The sequence below is a fragment of the Triturus cristatus genome, chromosome 9, assembly GCF_964204655.1.
Source record: "Triturus cristatus chromosome 9, aTriCri1.1, whole genome shotgun sequence".
In the NCBI taxonomy this organism is placed as follows: domain Eukaryota; kingdom Metazoa; phylum Chordata; class Amphibia; order Caudata; family Salamandridae; genus Triturus; species Triturus cristatus.
In genome coordinates, this window is record NC_140592.1 from 895,803,696 (window position 1) to 895,821,233 (window position 17,538).

The following is a 17,538-nucleotide window of genomic DNA, read 5'->3' on the forward strand; positions in this document are numbered from 1 at the left end:
TTATAATAGATGATGCTAATTCCTAGTTTATGTTGTTAGTATAGTGCAGTAGATATTTTTCTAAAACCTGTAATGTCAATATAATTAACATTGACATTACATTCAAGAAATGAGAACTTTATAGGTTATACAATCATCATACGATATACTGATTAAATATCAGTAATCGGTGAAACTCCATATATCAATGGACTGCTGACTTTGTGGGACGCACACATAAACACACACAAAACATATATGCATGTGTGTCCCAAGGACAATACTGAAAATATCAATCCCAAAGTATATATATTCGCTGAAAAAATCAAGCAACCTTATAGTTAGGTGATGAAATGAGTTAAGAATGAATGCTCAAAACTCAAAACGCCATTGATAATCACCTGTTATGGTTTAGTGACCTAACTATAACTTGTGCCCCGTCATGCATTGCTTTCACCCTCACATATTACATCACTCACATGACATGAGATGTTAAATGACATCCTTGATGACATCACTTATGACATCTCAAATGAAATCTCAAATGAAATTAATGGCTGGAGATTAAACACCAGTAGAAGTTGGGCAACCACAGAAGAGCTGGTTGGCTCTGGGGTTTGCACCCAACCCCTGATTGCACATGGCAAAAAGACAGGGGTTGCGTGTCTTTGGCAAAGGCTTTGGCTGCAGGAGATAGATACCCACAGGTAGATGGGCACAGGGACTTGCCTGATATTGGGCACCAGCTTTAGCTGGGCACCTGCAAGTATTTGGGTGCCTGTGGGGGATGGTTGCAGTGCCTGGTTAGTGGGCAGAGCCAGTGCTTAGCTCGCTCTCTGCATGGGTCAAGAACGTGCACATTTTGATGGTGAGTGCCTGTTGGGGTTTGGGCACAGGGGTGACTGAAGTCCAGGCCCTTCACCCAGACTCCCTTTGCACACAGTCAAAGTCTATGTGTAGTGAGGGGGGCTGTATAGCCATTGGTGTTTAGGTGCAGGGCCAAGCTCGAGGTTGGGAACTAGCAGAGAGTTTGGCACCCACTGAGGGTTGAGCGCATGTCCTAGCCAGCTGTCAGGCCCTGTGGTTAAACCCCCCAGGTGCCAAACCCCTCCAGCGCAAAGCCTCTGGCCCTGCCCTGCACTGACAGTGGGTGCCCAATAGCTAAAACCCCACTGTACACAATCTTTGCAGTTTGTGTTGCTCCCAATACCTCGTGGGTGTCCAACCTCTCATCTGCACACAGTCTTCAGCTGTTTGCAGTAATGGGCGTCTCTGTGAACAACCCACTACAGGTGGCCAACCTCCACTGTGCACTCTACAGCCACAGTCCTTCTTATTGTTTTTATAAATGTTTTATTGGTACTGCAGTACCACTGTTGCATGGTGGTGTGGCACTGTGAAGCCTCAATGCTGTGGCACAGCGTTACTGGCAGTGTGGCACCTCAGTGGGTGCTGCTCCTGTTACTGGAGTACTAGGTGCTGGTACCTGTGGTGCAATATATATATATATATATATATATATATATATATATATATATATATATCAAAACCAAAACCCGATCTTCTTAAAATCGGACACCGACACAGGAGATGTACTTAGCCATCCAGCTAGGGTTTATTCTTTTATAGCAACGCGTTTCGGCACAACTGCCTTGCTCACACAAATATATATATATATATATGTTTTGTTTTGAATTTGATTTGGGGGTCACTTTGGAAACTCCCCACATGGCCCTGATGGTCAGGGTGTGCCGAACCTGCCCCATTTTTATGCCTTTTACTGTTTTTTAGGACTGGGGGAACGGGTCCCTGAGTACGCCAGTGGCTGCCATAACATATTCCTAATGTGTGTCCAGTCAATCAAGATCCTACCATTCACAAAAAGCACTCTTTCTGTGTAAAGTTCTAAGTTTTTGCCAAATTAGGTGTAACTCTGTAGGTCTGGTGTTAGACAAGACCTTTTGATTTTACTAAAATTGTTTGTATAGAATGTTATGTTATATTAAGTTATGTCAATTTGCATAGCTTGCTGATCATCTGTGAGGTTATACAAGCACTTGAACAGGTGTGTGGGTTTGTGGTCATGGTCTTCAGCTTCCTGCGGAACTGCAGAAGTGAAGAAGAGGCTCTGATGTGTTCTGGGAGGTCATTCCAAGATTTGGGTGCGTTGTAGGTTAATGAGTGACCTCCTGCTCTGCTTCGCTGAAGGGAGGGGTGCGAGTGAGAATGAGGCTGAGCATAAGTGTCTGGCCAGCTGGTGAAAGTGCATGCAGCTGTTCAGCTATGCTAACCCAGTGTTGTGCAAGGCTTTGTATGTGTGTGTGAGGAGATTAAATTGGCTGCATTTGTGAATGGGGTGCCAGTGGAACTCTCTGAGGTGGGGTGAGATGAGGGTGAGTCATGGAAGGTTAAGTATGAGCCTTGCAGTGGCGTACTAACTGGGTATGAAGTCTTTGTAGGAGCTGCTTGGAGATTCTGGTGTAGAGTGTGTTTCCGTGTTTGAGTCTGCTTGTTGTGATGAGTGCTTGCATGATGGTACGCCTGGTGTTCTGTGGCAGCCACTTTCAGATATTTTGTAGAATATGTAGGATGTGGAAGCAGGCAGCTCTCACTGCACTGACTTGTGTCATCAGGTTGAGCTTGTCGTCTAGGATTACACCACATTTCTGGAGTGATCCGTGGGTGCTGCTCCTAGCTCTGTCAGCCACCAAGTGGCATCTGACAGGGATGTCCTGTTTCTGAAGACCAGTACTTCCGTCTAGTAGGCAATGCGCTTCCAGTAGTTGGTTCACATCTATTCTGCTACCATGGCCAAGTAATTGGTAAAGTTGGCTCTGGTGATGGTGATGGTTGTCATCGGCATAGGAGATGAGGGGAGCTTTGGGATCGAATGATGTTGGTGAGCTGAGTCATGTGAACAAATAACAGGGTAGGGCTGAAAAACGATCCCTGGGAGACTTTCAGATCAGGCTCCAGTGTGATGTGGCAGTCTGAAATTTTGGGTTCTTCCAGTAATGAAGGAACAGATCCAGTTGAGTGCAGGTTCTTGGGAGCTTAGCTCATGGAGTCTTCTGATGAGTGTGTTGTGGGAGACCATGTTGAATGCCACGAGAGGTCGAGCAGGATGAGGACAGATGTTTCTCCTAGGTTGAGGATGGTCTTGATTTTTTCGGTGGCTGCGAAGACTGCTGTTTTGGTGCTGTGGTGTTTTTCTGAATCCTGACTAAGTATTGTCTAGTAGGGGGGTTGTGAGGTGCTTGTTGATGGCCTTCTCTATCACTTTGGCTGGGTAAGGTATCAGAGAGGTAGGATGGAAGTTGCTCATTTGGCTCGGGTTGGCCGATGGCTTCTTGAGGAGGGGGTTGACCATTGCATGCTTCCAGCTTTTTGGAAATGTGGTGGCTGTAAAGGAGGTGTTGGTGATGTGAGTGAGGGTAGTACTGATGGCTAATGCTCCAAGGTTCAATACATGGAGAGGTCATGGGTCTGTTCCTGAGTGAATGGTCTGCATTATCAACTGTTGGACATGGCCTTCTATGCATGGTCACCCACAAGCATTTTACCTTTACCTGTCATTTTTTTGCTGAAATCATTTTTGCTGGCCTTAAGACTCTGTGAACTTTACCACCACTAACCATTTCTAAAGTGCTTGTGCTCTCTCCCTAAAACATGGTAGAATTAGTTTATTCCCAATGGGAATATTTAATTTACTTATAAGTCCCTAGTAAAGTGGTACTGCATTTGCCAAGGGCCTGTAAATTAAATGCTACTAGTGGGTCTGCAGAACGGATTGATCCACCCATGTAAGTAGTGCTTTCATACACGTCTCAGGTCTGCCATTGCAGCCTGTGTATGCATTTCCTAAACTGCCATTTCAGCCTGGCAGGATCAATCTTTTCCCATGCCTAAACCATTCTTCTTCATACATATAAGTCAACCTAAGGGCAGTCACTGAACAGTTCAGAGGGCTGTGTGAAATGATGCTTAAAAAGTTGGACATGTACTTTAAAATTTTAAATTTCCTGGTAGTAGAAAACTTGTAAAGTAATCTTTCACTATTGCAAGGCCTACCTATCCCACAGAGTAGCATCAGAGTTACCCTACTACATTTAATCAGCTGTAATTTCCAAATGGGAGCAAGTAACCAGTTCATATTTGGTGTCTTTGGAATTGTAATGAAAAATCCTCTATCATGATGAAGTTGGATTTAAATGACAATTTTGAAAATTCCACTTTTAGAAAAGTAGGATTTTCCTGCATTAGCAATTTAGTACCTGTAGCCTATCTCTGGGTTACAGGACTGGGTGTAGTTGACAGCTGGGCTTTGTCTAGACTTCCTAGAAAGCCAGACATAATAAGGAGCTTACGTGCACCTGGATAGATCATTACTGGCAGGATGGGAGGGCAGAGCTGAGGTGAACTCTACTTAAACTTGAAAAGGCTATGTCCTGCCTGCACACAAAAGGCTGCATACTCCTTGCAGTTATTCTGGAGAAGGAGGAAGGAAGGCAGGATTCCTGGTGACTGCAAAGTGAATTTCTAGAAACTTCTACCTTCCAGAGGAAGAGCACCACATATAAATATTGGACCTCAGATACCACCTCTTCAGCACACTTCTGGACCTGTGGACTTTCTGCCAGGAAGAATGACTGCTCTGCTACTGAAGGATTGCACCTCTGTCGGTCTGCTGTCCTGCTGGACTACTGTCTTGCTGGACTGCGTCATGTTGTGCTGACCTGCTGCCTACTACCCTCTTGCCTGTGTGAGAAGGACTGTGCCTGCATCTGTTGAATCCTGGTCCCAGGGCCCAGAGTGATTTCAAGGGCGAGTTGGCTGGCCTTCTGAATAGAGCCTCAGGGACAAAAGGCTCCAACAACCTTGACCCCAGATCCTGCACTCTCCCATCTGTGAGTCTACCTTGCAAACTGGTGCCACCCCAGTCTTGGACCCTTGAAAAAAAGCCTAAGGGGCTTTGCCAGCAACCTTGAGCAGAACAGATGCATCACTGCTGTTGTGTGGATCAGCACTGTCACAAAGACCCCCATGGCAGCCCGTCGCCTCATCGGAACTGCCGATGCATTATGCATCTTCATTACAGGTCATTGCACCCCATTGGCGGCAGCCTTGACTATGATGCTGGACTCCGTATCGCAGCCTTGCAGCTCCTCCGAACCGATGCATCACTTCATCGCGGATCCTACGAATGCTCAGCAAACCAGGATTTAAGGGGCTCTGTTCAGTGGGCCTAATTGGGTCCCTGTAGCCGGCCTGTGCTCCATCACGGTCAGCCTGAACTTGTGACTTTGTCCCAGTCTGGCGCGACCAAAGATCCACAGTTGGTGCTTTTTGGTGCTATTATCACTAAAATCTTTCAAATTGCATGTCTCCATAGTTACAGTTCTGGTCTGTTTATTTATCTAAATTGATGTGGAATCCTTTTGTGGTGTGCTTCACTGTGTTACTGTTTGAAGTGTTGCACAATTATTTTACACATTGCCTCTGAGTTAAGCCTGACTGCTCTCTGCCAAGCTTCCTGAGGGTTGAGCACAGATTAATTTAGGGTTTTCTTGGGACTTCACCATGAGAAAAATTGTGGTTGCTTGCAGTTGCAAAGGGTTTCACTCCCATCAACCAGGAACTCGATTTCTTACATTGACGCTGTCTTCTCCAGTGATTATTTTCCATCAAGTAAGGTCGGCGTCTTGGTTGGTGATGGGCAGGTTTGCAATTAAATCACTGGGGTTTGGTTGGTATGCAAAGTTGCTGTAGATGTTTGCAAATTTGTTGTGAAAGAAGTTTGATAGGTCATCACAGAGTTCTTGGGACAGGTTGATATTTTTGATTGAGGCCAAGGATATGGGTAATTCCTGAAGATCAAGAAGATCTCCTTGTAACTGATGGAGCTCCCTTTGATACATTCAGCTAATGGTCTTTTCTTGGTGCCTCTTATTTGCTGGTGACAGTGTCTGAGTGCAGCGTTGGAGGTGGTTATGTTGGGGGTTTTGTGGCTGGCTCTCAATTATCTTTCTAGCTGTTTGCATTCTTGTTTGGAATTTCAAAAATCCTCCAAGTACCAACTGGCCTGCTTGCCAGTTCTTGCTTGCTTGTTGGGTCTGATGCGTCTATGGGCATCTGCACAGTTCTTGAACCAGTTGTTGAAATTGGTGATGTCCTCATTGGGGTTGTATATACTTACATAAAGGGGCTTTCAGCCATTTCTCTTCTTTGTTTGGTCTGTTCTTGTGTCATTCACATTTTGCTTCCACCCTATATAAAATATGTCATGGTGCAATGGGTCAAGCTACTTTAGCCACGTGCTAACTTCACTTTGAGTGACTGCATTTAGCCCTTTCACAAGAAGCACATCCACACACAAGGATGTCCCTTCAACGGCAATGTTACCATTTTTACTTTGTTATTACTTTAGTGCTGTCTTTGTGATAGCAGGACACTTTCTACTAGGGTACATTCTAGCTTTATCAGTTCCTCAGTCCTGCCAAGGCTGTTGTAATTTCCTTTTGTAATGGCTTTTGTTTATCTGAATGCAGTTTTTTCACACCAGACCAGCAGCTCACTTGCACTCTGAATATAAGCTCATGAGTTTGCTCCATCTTTACAACCTTGCCTGCCTGTCATTCCTTCTTTTGGTCCTTCTTTCATTCTTTCCTTTTCTTTCTTTGCTTCTTTCTTTCTTTCTTCTTTCTTTCATTCTTTCTTTATTTTCTTTCTTTCAGTGATTACTTCTTTCTTGTCTTTCTTTCTTCCATTTACTTTTTTGTCTTGTTCCTTTCTTCCCTTTTTCTTTCTGTCTTTCTTGTCATCTTCTTTCTTTCTTTCTTTCTTTCTTTCTTTCTTTCTTTCTTTCTTTCTTTCTTTCTTTCTTTCTTTCTTTCTTTCTTTCTTTCTTTCTTTCTTTCTTTCTTTCCTTCCTTGCTGCTTTCCTCTGTCTTTATTTCTTCCTAACCATCTTTCCTCTCTGTATAGATCTTCCTTTTCTCCTTTCCTTCTTCCCATTTTCTTTCTTTCTAGTCATCCTCTTTATTTTTTCTTCTCGTCTTTCTTTCTTTCTTTCAGTCTTACTTTCTTTCTTTCTTTCTTTCTTTCTTTCTTTCTTTCTTTCTTTCTTTCTTTCTTTCTTTCTTTCTTTCTCTCAAGAGATCAGCAGCCAATGCCGGACCAATTGTCTTTTAAAGTGTATGTTAGCAAGGATCTATCTATCTATCTATCTATCTATCTATCTATCTATCTATCCATCTATCTATCTATCTATCTATCTATCTATCTATCTATCTATCTATCTATCTATCTATCTATCTATCTATCTATCTATCTATCTATCTATCTATCTATCTATCTATCTATCTATCTATCTATCTATCTATCTATCTATCTATCTATCTATCTATCTATCTATCTATCTATCTATCTATCTATCTGTCTATCTGTCTATCTATCTATCTATCTATCTATCTATCTATCTATATGTCTATCTATCTATCTATCTATCCCACTCACACTCCCACTTTCACAAGCACTCGTACACCCATTCACGGACTCACACACTGACTTTCACACCCACACAAACACTGACATATGCACTCACAGACCCACACACATACAGCCCAGGGTAGAGGCCCACAGGTTTGCTCTCTTTGGCAGGTTGGACACAGAGCCAGGCTATAGACCAGGCCTTGTGGCCAATCCTACATTGAGCGAGGTGTGTTGTTGGCTGCATGCGGGTTTTGACCGCAGCCAGGACCTACAGCCAAACCCCCCCTCCACTGTGCATGTCAAAAGACCACGCACAGCAGTGGATGGGTCAACGTAAGGTAATTAAATAATACTTTACATTTAAAAAGGTTGAAATTTATTGAAAAAAACAATGGTTACTGGGATGTTATGCTTAGGTTCAGATTTTACATGCACAAAACCATAGAAATTCAGCAGATATAGTTATACTTATTTCATGAAACTATAACCCATGCCCTAAAGTAACTACAACTTATGCCCTCACCATGCACAGCTAATTATCCCATGTCATGGCGATCTGACACCAAAGCGCACACTCTTATGTTAATCAGGATTCCTTGATAAGAGAGTTTAATGTAACGGCGGGTAAAATCAATTTCTTCTGTTTATTCACCACACAGTTCTGTACATGGTATAAATAATTCCACCACGGAAGCACCTGGCACGTGTTTCATCCACAGGACTTTTTTAAGGTAAAAGTAGCGTCTAATTATTGAAGCAATGGACTAGGATAAAAGGGCAAATCCACCAAGCTTCAATACTATGCTGACGGGCCAGCTGGACCAGCAACTTACCTAAAGAAAGCATTAACAGCATGGAAAAGTCTGTAAATGACTGTCTGCCGGGAAATCCTATTATCAGGAATAAGGTCAGAATGAGAACATAAACCATGCTGGACTGTGAGAGGCTTGACAACGCCAAACAAAATGTGTTATCCTACACAAATGAATAGATGTGCAAGCATTGAACAAAGTCACTCCCGTTGGGTATTGTCATAATTATACCACATCAGTTATGACATACATTTTCTATGATATCATTGATAAGATCCCAGTAACATATTCAATAAAATTATTGTTGAAAAATCTGTGCCTGGTGGAGGCATGAGTTATAGTTATAGGGCCCTGTCCCCATGAGACTGATTGAGGGGCCTTTGGAGGGACCACTCATGGGCAACAAATTGTTAAAAATGGCTTTTTCATTGGGTGTGCGATGATCGGCGGATGCCCCGTGGCCCCATGTGAATCTGATATGGATCAGCAGATCCAGATCTCTTTTTTTTTTTAAAAGACACTGACTCACAGACCCACTCACACACTCACACACCCACTTGCACACCCACACAACCACTCACATAACCACTCACACATCCATACAGCAACTAATACACCCACTCAGAAACCCACTTGCACACCCACACAACCACTCACACACACACATACACATCCACACAACCATTCACACACCCACTTGCACACCTGTACAGCCACTCACACCACTCAGAGACCCACACAACCAGTCACACACCCACTCACACATCCATACAGCCACTCACACACCCACTCAGAGACCCACTTGCACACCCACACAACCACTCACACACCCACTTGCACATCCACACAACCACTCACACACCCACATACAGTTCCACACAACCATTCACACACCCACTCACATACCTATACACCCACTCACACACCAACTCAGAGACCCACACAACCATTCACACACCCATACAGACATCTAGAAAACCACTCAGACACCCACTTACACAATCATACAGCCACTCGCACACCCACTCCGAGATCCATGGAACCACTCACAGACCCACAGAGGCACTTGAACACCCCCTCATATCCTCATACATGCACATATACATCCATACAGCCACTCACTCACCCACTCACACCCTCAAAAGCCACTCACACACCCACTCACAGACTCACTCTGCCAGTCACACATGCACTGGCACACATGGACTGGCACACTCACATGCCACTTATACACCCACTCACAAACCCAGGTTACATAACTATAACTACTAAAATGTTATGGCTTTGTGTATGTAAAATACGAACCTAACTGTAACAGCCTTGTAACCTTTGATCCTTTAGTGAATACATATGGAAGGTTACAGCTGAAACACATCGCCAAGACCATGCTATTGCACTTTTTTGAAGGATAAAAATAAAATGATTGTGAAGGCTTACAGTGCTGCCTACTTCTTTGGCTGAAAAGTGGAACAAGGGTGGCTGCCTTTGCAACATTGGTCTTTGAAGGAGTGCTCGGTGGAAAAATAAATAAAAATGTATAAATAAATAAATATATGTGTGTATATATATATATATTCATATATATATATATATATATCAACAAATGCTTGTCACCTTGTGATAAACAGCAGCCGTGGACAGCACAGGCTTTCAAAGCAGTGATGTATTCAGCCATAATGGAACAACTCAACGTATTTTGGGATAAAAATCCGGGGATTTTTATCCCGAAACGCGTCGAGTTAGGTTACGTTTCCCCATGTATGGTTCTATGCGATTGGCAAGATCCTGACTAAACAACGTTTTCGGCACAGGAGGATGGTAGAACACGATTCCAACAAAGCTTTCAGTCAGAATGGTTTTCAATGAAAAGTATAGCACCTGATAGGGGTCAGAGGGAGTCATAAGCGACTCAGTATGGTATGAATAGAAGTCCTTACACAAAATGCCCAATCCCCGACCAATTCTCCCTACCCTGTTAAATCAAGATAAGGCGTATCCCGAAGGGATTGCCTCTACCATGTCAGGACCAGAGCAGTCCCTGGCCCAGGTTTCTGTAATGAAAACCCAATCAGGCATGCAAAGAGATACACATTCATAGAATTCTACTTTGTTTTTAATGAGGGATCTTGCAATAATGAGATAGTCCAGAAAGGAGTTGTCAGGAGAGAAGAGAATGATTCTCAGTGGGTGTATCACCTACGTTAATCTGAGGAATCTGAAAGATACAGGAGGGGCAAGCATATGATTGACTACCTGTGTCACCTTCCAGGTTCATATACTGGCAACGGAGACCTCCATGCCTCTGTAGACCAAGAAGCTGGTCTTTAGAGTAGGTAATGGGCTTAATCGGATCTACCACAGAAGGGTCAAGATTCCTGGTGCAGGGCACAATCCGGGCGTGGACAGGCGCAGACGGGCTTGCCTTTGCCACGCCTTCTGTGCTTCAGGAGGCACGATTGCAGAGCGGTGGTGAAAGGGGGCAGGGCCTCAGATGATCTCTCAGTGATCCCACTGTGTGAGACTTAATGGAGGTAACAGGAGGGGTTCTTGGCCCCCATTTACCCTTAGCAGCCAGGGAAACTTCATACCCCAACCAGTTGTGCACAAGGAGGCCTCTTTGCAGAGCAGTTGATAAAGGGGGCAGGGCCACCGGCGACTTCTCCCAGACCAGCTGATTTTTAATGTGTTTATTTATATTAGGGGAGGGGGGCTCTGTGGCTTTCCTTCCCCTGGCCGATTTCAGCCCCAGGGACCCCATCTTTCAGGGCCCATCCTATTTTTTTATTTTTTTCTAAAGGGGAGGAGTGCCATGCAGCTCCCCTCTATTGGCTGATTTTGGCCCTGGGGACCCCATCCACTGAGATCTGGTGTGTTTAAATCTATATTTTTTGGGGGGGAGGCAGGCTAAACATGCAGCACACTGTGCTTGAAAGCAATTCTGCTCCGCTTCCAGCAAGCAAGATCATTTCTGAGCTCTCACTTGCTGTAAGTGTAGCATTTGCTGTGGCTTGGCAGGAGCGGTAAAGCTCCCGCCAAGTCACAGCAAACAGCTATGTCCAGGGGTGGCACCCCAAGACATAGCAGGAGCCAGACTTGGGGTTTGGCCGTCGCCAAGGGCATGTACGGCTCCAGGAGGGGGGCTGTGTGCCCCCCTCTTTTCTTGTTTGTAGGTCCTGCCCCGGGGAGGTGGTGGTCCCTGGGCCCAAGAACTGCCCTGGAGGAGGCTGCATGGCCCCCTCCCATTTTTAAAAAAAAGACGTTGACCCAGGGGAGGTGGTGGTCCCATGGGCCTGGGGCATCCCTGAGGCCCCCCATTACAAATTGATTATGGCCTCATGGAGGTGGTGGTCCCTGGAGGCCTAGGTGGTCCAAGTGCTCCCCCATAATAATGTATACGCCTTAGGGAGATGGTGGTCCCAGGGAAATGGGGGGATCCAAGAGTCTCCCCTGAATTTTTGGGGAATGTGGCCCCGCGAAGGTGGTAGTCCCTGGGATCAAGGGGGGCAAGAGTACCCACATTTAAACATAAATTAGACTTGGGAGGTGGTGGTCCCAGGGCCATATATAAGCTCCAGGAGGGGGCCCATGCACTTCCCCTCCTTTATTTTCAAAATACCTGGCCAACGTAGGGCAAAGTACCCCTCCTGTTACCTCCAGTAAGTCCTATACAGATGGATTGCTAAGAGGATTTTGATGGTCACACCCCTTTTCTCCACCACTCTGCAAATGCACCTACTGGCGCACTACTGGTTGGGGGAAGGAGTCCACTTTAGTCCTGAAACCCTCAGGAGGTAAGGGAATGGCATCCACCCACCAGCAGTGCACTGAGAGAGACGTTTGCAGAGGGGTGGAGAGAGGGGGAGAGGCCTTTGACCACCTCTCAGCAATCCAGCTGTCTGGACCTGTCGGAGGTAACAGGAGGTCTTGTTGGCCCCTAAGGACCCTTAGCAGGCAGCGGGACTTAAACCTCCAACCAGCAGCGTGGCAGGAGGTGCAATTGCAGAGTGGTGCAGAAAGGGGCAGGCCTCCAGTATCATGCCATAGCATTTTTGTTTCTTTTTTTTAATTATAAAGGAAAGGGGCCATACTCCCTCCTCTGGGCCGTATTTGGCCCGAATGGGGAGGGGGGCTGCGTGGCCCTTCTCCCCGGGCCGAATACGTCCCTGGGGACCCCAGCACCCAGGGTTTCTTTTTAATTCTTTTTTTTTAATTTAAGGAAGTGGGGGCACGAGGCCTGCCTTCACTGGGCTTATTTTGGCCCTGGGGCCCCATTTCCTGGGCCCTGCTGTTTAAAAAAAAAATATTCATAAAACAAGGGAAGTGGACCACACAGCACCCTTCCCGGGCTGATTTTGGCATCGGAGGTTCCCATCTCTTAGGGCCTGGCACAATACTAGGTGCCCTGGCCCACCCAGGGCACCCGGTTTTTCCTTTTGGGGACAGCAGGGGAGCCTCAAGCTCCTGCTGGCTACCCGCGTCCTGCGGGAGCCAGTATTGCTTTTGTACAGAGGGATCGGTAATATATATATATATAGATATATATATATATTGCGAAGCACTCCTTCAAGCCGCACCTTCTCGCTGGTAGCGCACTGAACAGAGCACAGACCACAGGATTCTTAAAATACCGCTTTGTTTATTTCTGTCTTCTTACACACACATAGCAGCAGCCATTACGCGTTTCGTCCCTCCCAGGGACAGGGACTTGATACATATATATATTCACTGAGAAAACCATAGGTTTCAGGGGCGTTATAGTTAGTTGGACATTTCACTCGTACAAAACCATAGAAATTCCCCCGTTATAGTTAATTCAGCTAACTATAAATCGCGTGCCCGCAATGCACTGCTGATGATGTCACATATTACATCACTCATGACATGGTCAGTGACATCACTGATGAAATCACTGATGACATCACTCATGACATCATCCAGTGAATGTGTGTTTTTCTGAAAATTAAATATAGTTTATATATGTATATCTCAAGGTCGATGAAAGAATAAATGGGTATATAAGTGTCTAAATGGATGATTCATCTTTTTTGTAAAATTGATTGTATAGCTGACTGATTAAGTGTATCTTAGTGAATACATGTGTTAGTGAGTAATGTTTAAATTTGTAAATATCTGTAGCAGTCTCTCACTTTGTGTATAAGTGGATGCATGGGTTGGTAAGTAGCTACATGAGTGTCTATATAGGTTATTAGTTGGTTTTTTGAGTATCAGTATGAGTGTCTGTATGGTTCGGTGGGGGTATTACGTAGCGCATAGATGCATGAATGAGTGACTCACTGTTTGTATGTGTTGAAGACAGCATGTGTGCAGGACTGTATGGGTGGATGAGTGTGTGTATGGGTGTGTTAGTGAGTGAATGACTGTCTCAATAGTGTCCTTATGAGTAACTACATATGTTTTAAACTAGTATATGTGAGTATTGTTGTATATAAGTGAGTATATGTGAGAGTGAGAGATTGGAAGAGTTCCTGTATAAATTAGTATGTGTTTCTATAAGTGATTGTTTAAGAGAGTAAGTATGTGTAAGTTTTTGTAGAAGTAAGTGTGGTGGTGTGTGTATAACTGTATATGTAAATGGATGTTTGATACTTAGTTTGCATGTGTGACTATGTGTGTGAGTAACTCTATGGATGTGTGTCGGAATGTAACAGGATGTATAGGTGTATGAGTACATATGATGAGTGAGTACATGTATGAGTGACTGTATAGGACTATTGCTGAATGAGTCGATGTGTGTGGGGATCTTGGAATTATTGAATAGGTGTGTTGTAACTGGTATTGGTGTGTCCATTGTTTTGAAAATGTTAGTTTCTATTTTAAGTGTGTGTTTCAAAGGTTATATTAGGGTGAGAGGAGGTCTGCCACTCTATCACAAGGATGATGTCATCAGTGATGTCATTTGAGATGTCATCAGTGATGTCATGAGTGATGTCACTGACCATGTCATGAGTTATGTAATATGTGACGCCATCAGCAGTGCATTGCGGGCGCACAAGTTATAGTTAGCAAAGCTAAATATAACAGGGGAATTTCTATGGTTTTGTACGAGTGAAAAGTCCAACTAACTATTACGCCCCTGAAATCTATGGTTTTTTCAGTGAATTTCTAAGGTTTTTTAAATGCTAATTTCTAACTATGCATACAGAGGTAGGACATGTGAAGAAAGAAGAAAAAACTCACAGAAAGAAGCAAAAGAAATGCAGAAAGAAGAAACAGAAGTCTTCAAAGATGAAGAAAAGTGCAGGAAGAAGCAAGACATGTGCAGAAAGAACCAACAGAGGAGCAGAAAGAGGTCTTGTTACAAAATCATCCTGTGCCCACAACTTTTTCAGACGGGTACTGGTGTTATCTGACTCTGACTAACCAGGCCTAGAGTCAGTGGTATGCTAAAAGACACTTAGAATACAGTGAAAACACCTACATGCACTAGGGAACACTATGTGTTGGGGTACCCCTGTGATTAGCATGACCTCCTCTGTAAGCCCCTACTACATAATAGGGCAGGGGGATTAAAACGACCTCTTAAAATGCACCACGGGGTGCGTTTGCACACTGGTAAAGGGAGGGGGGGAGCCTGAGGTGACATGTGTGCAAACACGCCCTGTGGGCATTTTTAGTTGGGGGATAAAGTCCCCTTGCATCCTGAGGGACCCTGGGGTCCAACTAGCCCACTAGGTACCTCCAGTAAGCGCCACAGAGCTGCGTTGCAAAGAGGTGTAAAAAGGGGCACGGCGTAGACCACCTCTCTGCAACGCAGCGCAGTGGCACTTACTGGAAGCACCTGGTGGGCTAGTTGGCCCCCAGCAGCCCTCAGGATTGAAGAGGAATTATTTCTCCAACTTAAAACGCGCCATAGGGCGTGTTTGCACACGTCACCTCAGGCCCCGTTCCCTCCCTTCACCACTGTGTAAACATGCCCTGTGGCCGTTTTAAGTTGGGAGATTAAGTCCCCTTGAATCCTGAGGGTCCCTAGGGTCCAACTAGCCCACTAGGTACCTCCAGTAAGCGCCACAGAGCTGCGTTGCAGAGAGGTGTGAAAAGGGGCACGGCCTAGACCACCTCTCTGCAACACAGCGCAGTGGCGCTTACTGGAAGCACCTGGTGGGCTAGTTGGCCCCCAGTAGCCCTCAGGATTGAAGGGGAATTATTTTCCCAACTTAAAACGTGCCACAGGGCGTGTTTGCACACGTCACCTCAGGCCCCGTCCCCTCCCTTCACCACTGTGTAAACATGCCCTGTGCCCATTAAGTTGGGAGATTAGGAACCCTTGAATCCTGTGGGTCCCTAGGGTCCAACTAGCCCACTAGGTACCTCCAGTAAGTGCCACAGAGCTGCGTTGCAGAGAGGTGTAAAAAGGGGCGTGTCCTCTGAACACCTTTCTGCAACACAGTTCCCTGGCGCATACTGGAGGTACCTGGTGGGCTATTTTGCCCCCAGGGACCCTCAGTATTGAAGGGGAATTAATTCCCCAACTTACAACTTGTCAGGGGGCGCGATTGCACAGTGGTGAAGGAAGGGGGCAGGGCCTGAGGTGACAGGTGTGCAAACACGCCCTGTGGTGTGTTATAAGTTGGGGAATTAATTCCTCTTCAATCCTGAGGTTCCCCCGCACCACCCCCGTACTACCATCGAGGCAGTTCAAAACAGGACAACAGACCTTCCCAAAATGCCATGCCCCTCAGCCACACAATAGCTGAATGTTGGGAGATGTGGCAACCAACTATATATGAAGGAGGCAAGTCACGCATCAACAATAAAGCACACAATGCCAAGTGTAACGCTGATGTACTGCACAGACCTCACTCTGCAAAGCACAAACCTCTCCATGTGGAGATATACTATTGATACTTGCAGTGTAGTGCACAGTGGACGCAACCATGTTACCTCAGGAAGTGGGGAAGATCTCGGTCATGTAGCTGGAAGGGGAAGCGGAGTGGGCTGCTCCAACATACGCCACTCCAGCGTAGGAGTATGAATAAATAGGCCAGGCCCTAGGCGTGGTGCAGTTGTGGGAAGACCAGCAAGTCTGTTGCAGCAGCAGCCCTCACCCTGGCACGTGGCTGCCACCTTAACCGCGTGCTTCCTCGACACAGGCCCCCTGCGAACCCAGCGGCACAGCACCGCACCGCAGACTTATCTCTGTACCGACTACTGCCTTCGATCTACACTGCGGACAGCAGCGCTCACATTTCAGATGCAGTGGTGATTGCAGATGTCGCAGTCCAGTTCTCAAGACACGTTGCTCCCAGTGCGGCCCGCCCAGACCACGCATCATCGCAGGTTGCGCACACGCTGTGTGCTTCAGGTGCTACTAACTCACTGCACCATAAGTCATCACCACAAGGCCTCATCAAGCCAGAATTCATTAGACAAAACACATTGCTCACAGTGCGGCCCGCCGGAACCACGTATCATCACAGGGTACACACACGCCGAGTACTCCAGGTGCCACTAACTGTGCAGCTCAACTCAACGCCGCGTGGCTTTGCACCCATCCTGACTGCTGCCTCCGCCCTACACTGGGGTTACATGGTTCACAATTCAAGATTAGTAGCGATACAAATTGTGTAAGAGACTATGGGCCATATGTAGGTGGGCAAATACCGGTCGGTAACAGCCGAAAATCAGTAAATTTCCCGTTACCGACCGGTATTTAGCCCTTTACGATGTAGGAGGCTGGATTTAAGGATTCGGTAATTTACTGATTCGTTATTTTAAGGAATCTGTAAAATACCGATTCCTTAATTTAAGGAATCGGTAAATTACCGAATCCTTAAATCCTATGTAGGGAGCACTCAAGGGAGTGCATTTTTGATTTAAGGATTCGTTATTTACCATCAACTACAGGTTGGTGGTAAGTACCGAATACCTTTTAAAAAGCAATTTTGTGCTTTTTTAATAGTGTCATGTGGCAGAATGTGTGCCACATGAGCACACATGCACGATTCAGGGGTGCAACAGGGTGTCAATTTGACACCCTGCCACCATTAAATATGCTCCCCCTATTACCGAATCGGTATTTACCGAATCGGTAATAGTGAATGGCTTCCCATTCATTCCTATGGGCCTCTAGGCCCATAGGAATGAATGAGAAGGTATTCCTTATTACCGATTCGGTAAATGCCGAACCGGTAATAACGAATATCACCGAATCGGTAAAATTTACCGATTGTTTACCTACATTCTATTTACCGATTCTTAAATACCGAATCGGTGAAATTCGGCATTTAGGAATCGG